This window comes from Lampetra planeri, chromosome 4 (assembly GCF_965212315.1).
Source record: "Lampetra planeri chromosome 4, kcLamPlan1.2.h2, whole genome shotgun sequence".
In the NCBI taxonomy this organism is placed as follows: Eukaryota; Metazoa; Chordata; class Hyperoartia; order Petromyzontiformes; family Petromyzontidae; genus Lampetra; species Lampetra planeri.
Window position 1 is genome coordinate 7,061,655 of NC_136110.1, and position 13,049 is coordinate 7,074,703.

The 13,049-nt window shown below is 49.8% G+C and overlaps 1 non-coding gene across 1 annotated transcript; it reads left to right on the forward strand.

Moving 5' to 3' along the window:
* The first annotated feature begins 604 nt into the window (after positions 1–604).
* Positions 605–677, forward strand: TRNAT-UGU (transfer RNA threonine (anticodon UGU)). The gene has a single exon. It is a non-coding gene; the product is annotated as a tRNA-Thr (tRNA).
* Positions 678–13,049: the final 12,372 nt, after the last annotated feature.

Sequence of the window (13,049 nt, forward strand, 5' to 3'; positions counted from 1 at the left end):
GTAGACTGTGCGAGTAGTTAGTTAGTTAGAGAGAGAGAGAAACCCACAGCGCTGTGGGAGTTCAGTCTGGCCCTGGCCCTGTCAGCGAACCCTATCGACCTTCATCTTCTTGGTTCTTTCGGTAAAGTCACGTCGAAGGGAAGTAATAAAATAATAAAAATAAAACATAATAAAATAATATAATTCTCACGACGTTTCGGCCACAACGCAAGCAGCCGTCCTCCCCGACAGACCTGGTCTTCACCTCAGGACGGCTGCTTGCGTTGTGGCCGAAACGTCGTGAGAATTATATTATTTTATTATGTTTTATTTTTATTATTTTATTACTGCCCTTCTACGTGACTTTACCGAAAGAACCAAGAAGATGAATCCCTGCAGTCACGAAAGCTTTTAATCAAAACCTATCGGCCTTCCTCGGAGACCCTAAATTTTGTGTGGGAGTAGAGGGGGGGAGGTATCAGCATTTTTTTCGGGTGTTTTCTCGTGAATAATGACACCCTAGCGGTGTCAACTGTCATAGTATCCCCATGCGAGGTCCATTCGATGCTGTGTGCGTTTAGAGTAACATTCGCACATCGACCATGCTTCACCAAGCCCCAGTCCTGGCTCCTTAGCTCAGGGGTTAGAGCACTGGTCTTGTAAACCAGGGGTTGCGAGTTCAAATCTCGCAGGGGCCTTGGGTTTATTTTTATTTTTTCGGTTCGTACTGCATATAACGAGACTGCTGGTGCGGAGTTGAACAACTTTAAAATGGTGCGCCCTTCATTTATGCGGCATCAGAATCAGAATATTTGTTTATACTGAAGGAATCCGATGAGCAATAAAGCTCTTTTTCACTGATGTCCAGAAGGGGCGCAGGGTCAGAACATTCCAGCAACAAATAATGCAACAAACGCGATCGGAGTGCAAAGTATAGGAAAAGTAAGCAAAATACTAAAAAAAATATACGAATAAAACTAAGCAATACTCTTTGGTTCTTTCGGTAAAGTCACGTAGGTAGAAAAATAATAGATCACGACGTTTCGATCGCAACACAAGCAATCGTCATCAGGTGGGACAACCACAGCAATAAAAAAAACTGCTGTGGTTGTCCCACCTGATGACGGTTGCTTGTTTGGCGATCGAAACGTCGTCATCTATTATTTTTCTACCTACGTGACTTTACTGAAATAACCAAAGAGCATGGATTCCTGCAGTCACGAAAGCTTCAAATCAAAACTAAACTATGTTTCATTTCATCTGGTAAAGCCCACTGAACTATTAGATTTGTTTTCCAGAAGTGATCTGGCCACAAATGATAGCTCAACGCCGTGGCGTGTCAAGTGAAAATGTAGTGCGGCCAAATAGTCTAAATAACCTCAACACATGTTTCTAATAATCCATAGGCCTCCCAGCTACCAACCCTATGCAATCATAATTTTAAAGACGTATTCAGTGGATGCCGTGTTGGCAGTGGTGCGCAAGCATCATTTAACACGAACAAAACTGGACACTTGTCAATAACACCCCTTTAAAATGAATGAAAGTAGACGCTAGGCGACGTTTCGGGCAAGAGCTCTTTCTCATAGCACGTGCATCGTTTATGAATGTGCTCATGCAATAATGAGACTCTTAAATTTGAAATTAGACGATCGTGTATCCTACACACGTTTTGTACGAGTTTGCACACGCACGCGTATCTTCCACACTCGCGTGCCTACGGATAATATAAACATTTGAATTACCGGTAAAATAAAAACGAGTGAATTCTAGCGCCACGGAGAATCGATTGCGACGGAGTTAGATCAGAAGGTTGCAAGTTCATGATCCCTGCTAGGCCTCGACATAACCCCCAATCGCATCATCCACATCATCATCATAACCATCCTCACCATCATCATAACCATCATCATCATCACCACCATCCTCGCCATCATCATCATCATAACCATTTTCACCATTATCATAACCATCCTCACCATCATCATAACCATCCTCACCATCATCATAACCATCCTCACTATCATCATAACCATCCTCATCATCATCATAACCATTTTCACCATCATCATAACCATCCTCATCATCATCATAACCATCGTCATCATCATCATAACCATCCTCACCATCATCATAACCATCATCATCATCACCACCATCCTCGCCATCATCATCACCACCATCCTCACCATCATCATAACCATCCTCACCATCATCATAACCATCCTCGCCATAATCATTATCATCATCATCTCTTTCTGGGCATGGTGGCACGCGCCTGTGATCATGTGCTTGTGAAGACAAGGGTTGGCGGATCACACAGAGATTTGTAAAACCTACAACGCCGCTGGATGCGAGTTGGCCACGAGAAGAAAACAACCAGCACTGCGACCAGCCTGGTGAAGTATGCTCGAACAGACCTCACGACCGACACGGCGTGGATAGTAAATCATCCAGCAGTGGATTGGCTGCTTGCTGTTGTAACGAGCTGGCCCGCCCATTATGGACATCTGTGAAAAATAGCTTCATAGCTCATCGGATTCTTACAGTCCAAATAAAAATTGTGTGATTCTGATTCTGACAACGGGATGGATGTTGCACACGCATTTATAATGTTTCAGGTACAAGGTTGGAAGATTGTGACGCTTGAGCTGAGACAAAGCGCAAACAAAACCTCCGATGATGTCGCAGTTACAAACACAAACCATGAACATAACCACTGCCAAAACATCGGAGAGCTATGAGCATACCCTGTAACGACGTGTGCGTGGGTGAGTGTGTGGGTTGGTCAGTGAGAGCGTGAGTGGGTAAATGTGCGGGCTTGTGAGTGGGTGAGTGCGTGAGCGGGTGAGTAAGCGTGTGGGTTGGAAAGTGAGTGGGTGAGTCTGTGAGCGGGTGAGTGTGTTGGTAAGTGTGTGTGTGGTTGGGTAAGTGAGTGGGTTAGTGAATCAGTGGATGGGTAAGTGTGTGGGTTATACAGTGAGTGGGTGAGTGTGTGGGTGGGTGGGTGAATCGGTAAGTCAGCGAGTGAGTGAGCGGGTGAGTGTTTGGTTGGGTACGTGAGTGGGTGAGTGAGCAAGTGAGTGTGTGGTCGGTAAGGTGAGTGTGCGAGCGAGTGAGAGGTTGGGTGAGTGGGTTAGTAAATCAGTGGATGAGTAAGTGTGTGGGTTAGACAGTGAGTGGGTGAGTGTATGGGTGGGTGGGTGAGTCGCTAAGTAAGCGAGTGAGTGAGCGGGTGACTGTTTGGTTGGGTACGTGAGTGGGTGAGTGAGCGAGCGAGTGAGTGTGTGGTCGGTAAGGTGAGTGTGCGAGCGAGCGAGCGAGTGGGCGAGCCGTAACTTCGGCAGTTGGAATCCACACGCTGGGGCTACACGGGGGGATAATTTTGACTAATGCCCTTTAATGAGACGAGCCTGACACCGCCTCCCATTACATCCTGCTAAGCCCTCTCGCCAAACTGAGAGCCACGGTAGCGTTTGCTCAGCTTTACTTCGCTTCCTTTGGTCCGGCGCTGGGACAATGAGACCCATCAACACGTGCGCGCATATGTAATTCCTCCCGATTCACTACCGGCGGGGTATTTCTGTGTGTGCGTGTGCTTTTTCTTTAAAACAAAAAAGGAAAGCGAGAGAATGGTGGCGGGGGGTGACTGGGTGAAAAAGTTCAATTCTCATTCATCTACTAATTGGATAGCCTCGCGAAAAAAACTAAATGGTGCGCATTTCCACACGCCAATTACAATTTCCGTTTAGAAACGGTGGTAGTGGTCAGAGTTGATTTTATGATGATGATGATGATGATATTGGAATTACGTTATGTAATACAGGTATCCCTCGTTTTATGCGGGTTCGGTTTGTGCGATTTCGCGTGCATGCGGCGAGCCTATTACGACCCAAAATTCGTCATGTGCGATTTGAATTCACTCGCATGCGACTATGCGGTCGGACGCGGATCAACATTTTGTGAACTGTCCTGTATGCGCTGCTCGGCAGGCAGCTGTCTCCGACTGCACATCTGTGAAAAAGAGCTTTACAGCTCATCGGATTCCTCCAGTCTGATTCCTCGTGCGGTTTCGCTTTGCGTAACCATCCTTTTTTTTATCTTGGAACGCATCTACTACTATGCCGCTACTTCTCCTACCGCACAGAGCGAGTGAACCCCATACTGGGCAGCTTCCTCGCGCCGTGTTTGCTGGTGGGGCTCATTCAACCCGACTTGATCACGGCGGGGAGCATAGACGTGGGTTATACTGCACTGCCCGTTGCTGCCCCCCCCCCCTCACCCACCCATACCACGTAACCCCGCAGCAGCCGAAACGCCCTGCTGTGCAGTTATTGTTTTATTGTAACGGGCACCAGTGGTGCTCAACCGGGGGTACGCGGACCCCTGGGGGCACCTGGCAGTGTCCCAAGGGGGTGTACGCGAGGTGGTTGATAAATGTGTGGAATAATGGCACGCACGCGAGTCATTTCGGCGAATAATCACGCGTGAATCCGCCGATGTAAAATCACTTCGATGCAATTTAAATCCAAATAGCGACCTAGAACTACGTGGAAGATTTTGACTTAAAACTTTCGTGACTGCAGGAAATCATATTTTTGGTTATTTCGGTAAAGTCACGTAGATAGAAAATGAAAATGAAATATAATTAAAATAAACAAATAAATGAAAATTTAAAGCAAAAAACCGGATCGAAAATAAAAATTAAATTAAATAAAAAATAAAATAAAACTAAAAGCAAAAAAACACGACGTTTCGATCGCAACACAAGCGGTCTTCATCTACGTAACTTTACCGAAAAAAATCAAGAGTATATAGAAGATCTTTCTAAACTCGTCGATCGTAAACAATGTCGGTTTCCAAGAGTGAGCGGCGAGCGCGCACAGACGACGCCACGTGAGGGAGCGTCCGTCGAATTATTGTCTTAGTCGCTTGCAGTTACGAGCAGCTAGTTAGGGTAATATTCATATATAATATTCATATTCATATAGTTAGGGTAAGCTCGCAAAATGGACAATTGAGTTAAAACATCGATGTTCTCTATTCGTAACATTTATTTATCGGAACCGTGTCGGGTCACGCAAAGCGTGTATTTGTTTGAAAGACATTTCAACAAGGGGGTAATAAGTACGGTAGCGTCAGCACAAGCTGCGAACTGCTTCCATATATACGATCAGGTGTGGTACAAGCTCAATGACATGCCGTTTGAGTTTAAACATTGTTGGCGGGGTTTGTTTTTCCTTTGACTCGTCACGGCTGTTGTTGTTGTTGCGGCTGCGGCTGCTGCTGCTTTTATTGTTGTACAAAGACGATGGCGGAGATTTTGCGTATCATCGTGCGCGCGTGATTTTCACAAAGCGTCGTGCCCTCGTGTTTCGTTCGGCGCCTGGGCGGGCTCGAATCTTCCTCGCTCGAGTCCCCCGCCTTCACGACGAACCGCGGGGCCACTAACGACTCGGATTCTGGACTCGCTGAGGAAGGAAGAGAGAGAAGACAGCTCACCATCACTCCGGGGTCGCCTTTACCGTCATCTCTGTTCAACAACAAATCACAATATATTTTAAAACGAAATTTCAACAAAGACGGGGTGTGAAATACATATCGAAGGAGTGTCACGGGATTTTACGCATTCATTTTACGTGACAGAAAAGTGAAGTTTAGTTGTTTTGTCAATCGTAACTTACCACCACTCATCAACCACTATCACCCACCATTGCCATTACCACAAGCTACAAACACCCAACGCCACCATCTTTACCATCGCCACCACTAGCATCACCACCAGCACTACCAACATCACCATCATCACCACCACCACCACACCCAACAATACCACCAAATTCCCCACGACCACCGCCACCACCCGCCACCCCCTCCCCTTACCGTTCTGTTTCTCACCCCCCACGAAGCCCACATCCGATCACTTTCTCCAGCTCGCCTGCACCAAACCCATATAATGTACAGCCCAGGGTTTTCCACGCTGTGTGGTTGTGGGGTTTACTTGACCATATTTCACCAATCAGGTCACAGTGCAGGTTGGTAAGGTGGTGGTGGGGGGTGGGGGGGTTTGTACAAAGTTTGCTGAGCGCAAGCCAAACGGTCAGCAACAAACAGCACTGTCAAAGCCGTGATAATAATTCACGCGCCCCTCATATTGCGCAAGATTAGTATTCGCTTTCTTGGAAAAGAGACCACGTGGTATGGACGAAAGCACCCAGGACCTGTTCAGATATCACTGACGTCAATCCTGGCCGGGAATCGAACTTAGGTGGGTGGCGGTCACAGGCGCAGTGCGCTAACCACTGCGCCACCGTTCCACCACCAGAGTATGTGCGTATTCAATTCAGGCCAAGAACACCCCAGTGTGTTCTTGGCCGGTATCATTCACGAGTGACTTCAATGTGGCAGGAAACCAAAATACCCAGAGATAACAACAACAACAACCGCCATTCGCCACTAAGTGAGGGTAACGTCACCACGGCGCTACGTGCACTTTGAGGCCACGTGAAGTGCTGGCTGCAGGAGGTCACGGGACAGATGCAAATGCCGAGGGTTCACTGAATGAGATGACTGGCAGACGCACCACCTGTGCCCTCTACTGTGCCAGCTTGCTGTGTTTTGGCCGCCCAGCGCTCCGCTCGTTATTGTGAGCGTCGCTCCTCCGCCCTCCGTTGTTTTTGGAGGGCGACTGCCTCCAACTGCACAGTAGCGTCCTTCACGAGCCTCCTCTACAAAGGCCGATCTTGCCACCGCTGGTACCAGTCATCGGCAAGTCAACTCAGCATATCCTCCTGTACCACATCAGTTCCATCTCCTCTCCAGCCCGTGCCCCGCCCGTGTATTCCCCCTCTATCGGGCCAGACAACAGCTGTTCAGGCATGCGAAATGTCGGACATTAATGGCCCACCAGGGGTAACACGCACCACTGCCATCTCCTAACCAGCCGGGTAGCCGCCGTACACCTACAGCACCCGACAAGCCCTGCTTGTTATCACCCACTTCTAACGATGTTGCGATGTAACGACAAATAAATCACCTAGCGCCTGCCCCGCAAACGAGGTGATCGCATGGCTCCGTCGCCGAAGGGTAGACGACCTCTCGGACGCGTTCCATCCTTTGACCCCTACAGGTTTACTAATTAGGCTAAAACCTGCTCAGCTTCCGAGATCCGATTGCGCATTCAGGATTAATTTGGGTCGCGAGCGACGTGTGAACATGCGCGCGCTAATCGCTGTTAATGTAAGTGAGTCACGCTGCGTTGATAAGCAGATCAATTGTAATGCGTCGCCAATGCCCGCCTAAGAATGTTAAGTGGCTATTGTGAACTCATTTGGACGTCATTTACACCAGAGGACGGTGGAGTGGTTGAGTGTCGCGGCGGCGCAGGTGTGGCGGTTGGGAGGAACAGGAACGCGGGGAGCTCCAAAGCACGTGCCGCGAAACGTCGGACTTAGACGATGTATGCATGATAATGCCACATCTTGACACAGGAAGTCCGCGGTACGCTTCTTATCAGGACTAATTGTAACAACGCTACGTCGAGTACCCAGGACAAACCTCTCTCGTTGTCAAGGAGGGTCCTGCGACATTGGGATGTTTGGCCAATTCCATTAAAGTGAGTTTTTTGACCTCTTATGGCAGGAAACCGAGGGGCCGGATTTTTTGTTTTAAACACCCAAATATGCGATGCGTGAAGCTCCGCACAGATGGATTCAAGAACACACTGGGCTTGTACGTTGCGCTGCACGTGCTCGGGATCCCTCTGCGAGCTGTCAGCACGTGGAGCGAACGGGCGGGGGGGAACCCGCTTCGAACAAAACGCGCGGCACAACACGACAAATGAAATCGCACAGCCATCCAGCAAACATTGCGCAAAAACAACAACGTCGCAAAGCGGTGGAATTCTCCTCCGATCGCTCTCCGTCTCTCCCCATCTCTCTCTCTCTCTCTCGTCTCCATATTTCGCCCAGCGCCAGGTTGTCGGCAACCTGCGGCTCCGGAGTTGCGTGCAACTTGTTTTTTTTTGGGGGGGGGGGGGGGGGCGAGGGGGGGTTAACTGGCTTCGTGACGTTTATTTATTAAGGACCACCGTCTCGTGTTCACATTGCGACTCTTTTTTTGTTGTATATATGCATAACGAATTTTGGAAAAAAACAAATCATTCTTCTTGTGATTTTGATTACCGACCCCTGCCCAAGCCCTCCCTACTCATTGCCTCTCTCTCTCTTTTAGGGGGGCTGGGGGGGGGGAATCCATCTCCGCCCACTGCTTGCTCTCCCTTCCTTGCCCCCGTGTCGCCGCCTTTATGTGGCCTGGGTTGTTCTCAGCCAAAGGGATCCGCATTAACTCGGCAGGGCAGCGGAACTTCAAAGCGTCACAGCCACAACTGGCCCGACACGACACAAGCCGCTGAATAGCTGCAACATAAACACACGGGCCCCGGTGTGTTTACTTCGTAGCCCCCTCCTCCTCCTCCTCCTGCTTCGGCGTGTTAAGAAGTTACGCTAAGCTAAAACAGTTACTGCTAATGGTAATAATGATAACAATACAATCGTACACTTCTATTGATGTGCGTGTGTGTTTTTTGTTGTTGTTGTTGTTGTAGCCGTGCCTCTCACGTGCATCGCACTTGTGCAACACAACGGGGCAGGTGGAAACCTTCCGTAAATATCAAATAAATCTCACATTTACTTTCATGCTTCGTCACCATGCAAAGTCGATACGATCAATGCGCAGCACAATGAGGGCACCGCGAGTATACAACCATTGCCCAGATTCTGCGTCTCGGCGTATAAAGCAACACGTGTCAGCCTAAAATTGCCCTTCCAGACAAACACCGCATCATCAATCGGAGTTTGTCAAAAGCAAGCAAACCCCCGGGGGGGGTGGGGGGCGGATTCGACTCTCTGGGTCTCATCAGCAGCAGCTGAATGAGGCTTTGTTCATCATAAACGCCGCTGGATTGCCATGTGTTATTGTTGTTGTTGTTGGCGAGAACGCTCTACTACACAAAAAGTGACCAGAATCAAAATCTGATTCTTTCTTTATACTGGATGAATACGATGCCCAGTCGCGATGCCGTGCACGAACTTGTGTTTTTTTGCCAAGCGGGTTCTAAACAAAAAAAAAACAGATGGGGAACGGGGGGTGAAGGGGGTGGAGTGGCGTGGGGGGGGAGGCGAGTGTAGAGGAAACTAAAAAATCAAACGCCGCTTTTAAACTGGCCAAACGCGTGAGTCAGTATTGTGTGCGCGGTGTGCCTTGTGAACGGCTATAACAGGGGTTGAGGATGGGGTGGAGAGAGGGGGGGCGGGTGGTTGTCATGTTATTTATTTACTGACTTCCTCGCTTGGGTTTTTTTTAATGTGTTCACGCCAATTCTGTAAGTGTCCTGGAAGGGAAGGATTTTAAATGGGCCACCCCTGAGCCTCGGTGTTGCCATCCCCCCCCGCCCGTCCCGTGCCAGACCACGCGCTGCTGCTACTGCTCTCTTTGTCCCCGGCAGGCAGGAGGAGGTGGATCCTGGGGGGGGGGGGGGCATCGGACCCCCGCATCTTTCTCGTACACGTGGGTGCGAACTCATACCCCTCACACCGCCCCCCCACTGCCAAGGTAAACTGAGCCTCTCCCAAACTCAACACATTGCTCATTAACACGGAACCATTGCCCTGGAACGTGACCCATTAACACTGCAACCCCCGCCCACCCCCCCCCCCCCGCAGAGGATAACGATACATAAAATAAGACGTTTCGGGCACTGACCCTCATATATACATTTACCAATCTCAACACATGCAACTCGACACATTTGTTCAATGGCACAGAGCTAAGACGGTGCGCGCAGCACGTGCACAGCAGCAAGGATTGACACACTGAACTCTCAATACAAATGTCGTTGGTTCGATCTCCCGGTGCGGCAATTAAACAATGGGCAAATCTTTATGTTTATTTATCTCCCTACCACCCCCCCCCCCCCCCCCCCCCCCATTCTGTCGACCCGGGTGTGAGTCTTCCCACATCTTCCAATTAGTCTGGCAAGCGTGGAAGAGTAGGCCAAATACCCTCTATTGGGGCTTTCTCAAGCGCCCCTCTAATGGGAGGCTCTTCTGCACAGCATTGGCGTTTAACCACGCCGTTGCAGGGCTGCTCCTTCATCTCCCTTGAAAGAGACGACTTCTCTATCCGCACGCGCTCTTATTCCTGATCTAGAACCAACAAACATTTTTATTTGACAACGTCAACATTCGACTAAAAGCTAAAACTGTTTTATTTGACCAGGCAAGGCCTACATGAGCTATGCATCTCTTTTTCAAAAGCGACCTGCCCACAAATGATGGCACAGCAAAGTGGCTTATCGCGTGGACATTCATAGCAGCCAAATACCTTAAACGAATGTTGATTCTAAATGTGGAGGGGAAAGCCCGGAGGAGAAGAGTCCACGCGACCACGGGGATGGAGACACGCAATCTCCAAATGTACAGCAGCAGGCGTCAGGGTCGGGATCGAACCCACGCAACTCTTGCACACCAGGCGAGGTAGTTAACATGTCGCCACCACGGCGCCATAATAAGCACAATAAAGTACAATGTACATCGCTCTAAAAACGCAACCATTACATTTCCCCGCCACTAATGTGGTGTGTGTATGCAGAATATGAATTGATTTCAACGGAGTCCCAAGACCAATTTCCAAGAGGATCCTGATTTGAGACAATGTTGTTGGCCCAGTTACTTGATGGAGTACATCAGAGGTCGCAACCGGGTACCCGATACCCGTACCCTACCCGATACCCGGCTACCCGTACCCGGCCAGGTACGGGTACGGGTAGGCGTGAGTCACTGGTGAGTAACTGTTTGTCACTCATTTCGGGTAGGGTACGGGTAAGGAACGGGTACCCGTACCCGGCTGGGTACGGGTACCCATTTGCGACCCTGGTGCGGCCGGGTATGGGTACGGGTAAGGAATCAAAACCCGTTTGCGACCTCTGTAGTACATTTATCGTTTCACGTTGGAGTGAACGAGAGAAAACACCAAACTCTGTCAGGAAGCAACGAGTATCGTCATTATCAGCAGCAGCAGTAGCAGCAGCAGTAGCAGCAGCAGTAGCAGCAGCAGCAGTTGCAGCAGCAGTAGCAGCAGCAGTAGCAGCAGCAGCAGTAGCAGCAGCAGTATCTTCTTATAATTGGCTCGACATTTCAGATACATACCTGCAACATGTGATGCTTGAGATCACTTGTGTGGCAAGGATTGCATCCAGCGGTGGGCTTGACGTTGTCCGATAATGAGGAGGATGTTGTTCAATGGATATTTCTCAATTAAAAATCGTACAGAAATTATAAAAGAAAGTATTTTTTTCTTCTTATTTATACCGGGTCGTCGTTCGTGCGAATTGCGTCTCACAATCGCTGGGGAACCAACAGGCAAGCTGAGAGGCACCGTCCAGGCGGTGAGCCGAGGCCACCAACAATTTCCCAAGCTCTGCAGTCCTCGATACATTAAGATGTTTTCAACCATTTAAAGGGTTTTTCTACATAGATGCACAAACATCATCATTATCATCATCAACAAAATCAATCAAATATCATCTTCCATCAATCATCATCATCATACAATTGTCATCATTATCAGTCCACGATCATCATCATCACATCTATCGTCGCTGATGTTTATGGTGATATCGGACTGGCGTCGTGGTTGGTTGAGAGTCCGGGATGTGTGATCTTTCTCGGCTCGTTAGGCAGAGGTGCAAAAGTTGACCAAGCGCCCGCGGTTAAATCGAGAGGCATCAAGCGAAGCGGAGCGCGCTAATGGGCGCCTCGATCGCACCCTCGTCACAACTCCTCCTCCGCCGCTGTGCAAGCAGAGGTGGTGGTGGGGGGGGGGCTCAATAACGACTCCCTTTGTGACGCACGTGCGGCGAGCGTGCACCGCAGCAGCGACGTTCCCACGGCCGAGAGACGAGGTGTGGGCGACGAGGGCACGAGGTGGGTAGGGGGGGTGGAAGAGGTGGAGACGGCGTAGAAATCCGAGTTCGATTCCCGCTTACTTGCGAGCATCACCATTGGGCGAGTGTCTGATTCGGTCGTGAAGCCCCCACCGCCCCCCCCCCTCCCAACTAGTACCTGCTGCGGTTTGTTAAAAGATTGCCGCTGGGGAAACAAAGGCGGTCGTGTGTTCGTGGTGCTGCACGGCATCCCACAACCCCCATCGTGTGCCGTGCCGGCCTCCGTAGGGTGCTACTCGCTAACAGCACTCGCCCCAACAGTCTGTTGAGGCTATACGGGGGAGCTTTGTCTTTGGGGTGGAGGGTGGTGGCTGAGGCCGCATTCACAGCGACATCAGAAGACGACGTCTTACCAATGTTCTGTGAATTAAGGGGACGGTAATTTTGTTTTCATTAAGTTGCATGTGCGGCCATCTGTTGAAGAGATGATCACAATTGATTATTTTCTGTCCTTTGGCAATCCACTGTTAGATCAAAACCTCCTCACTCCGTGTCGGTGATAGAGACGGGGGGGGGGGGGTGGGTGGGTTTCGGGGGTGTTTGACCATACTTCACTGCGCTGGTCAGTGCGGGCTGATTAGAAACAAAGGGGGGAGGGAGAGGAGGTTTAGATGTCACTCGCCGCTGATGTCCGCTCAGGTGGCCCGGTTCATAGCGCAGTGCGCTAACCACTGCGCCACCGCTCCACCTCGAGGCGATGGAACAACAATGGAAAGGAATCAAGTGCTTCGGTGAAGCTTGGAATTATTCTCTTTTGTTTTTTCAATGGAGCGGGGAGGTGGTGATAAATGGTGAAATGCGTGAGTAATTGTGCGTGTGGCCCACTCTGTGTGCCGCGTCGCAAAATCCAATGCCCACCGGTGGAGATACAAAGGCGGTCGAATTTTTGGTCTCAATACCTGCACTGCTGGCGATACCAACTGCCGGCAACGCGCGCTCGGCATGTCATGTACTAAATATGAAGGCTCAGTCAACCTAGGGGAGAGCCGTGCCACGTAGAGTTAACTCAGCCATGGGTCCACAGCGAATGTTGAGCTTGGCTCTGTGAGATTCGGGCACTGACACT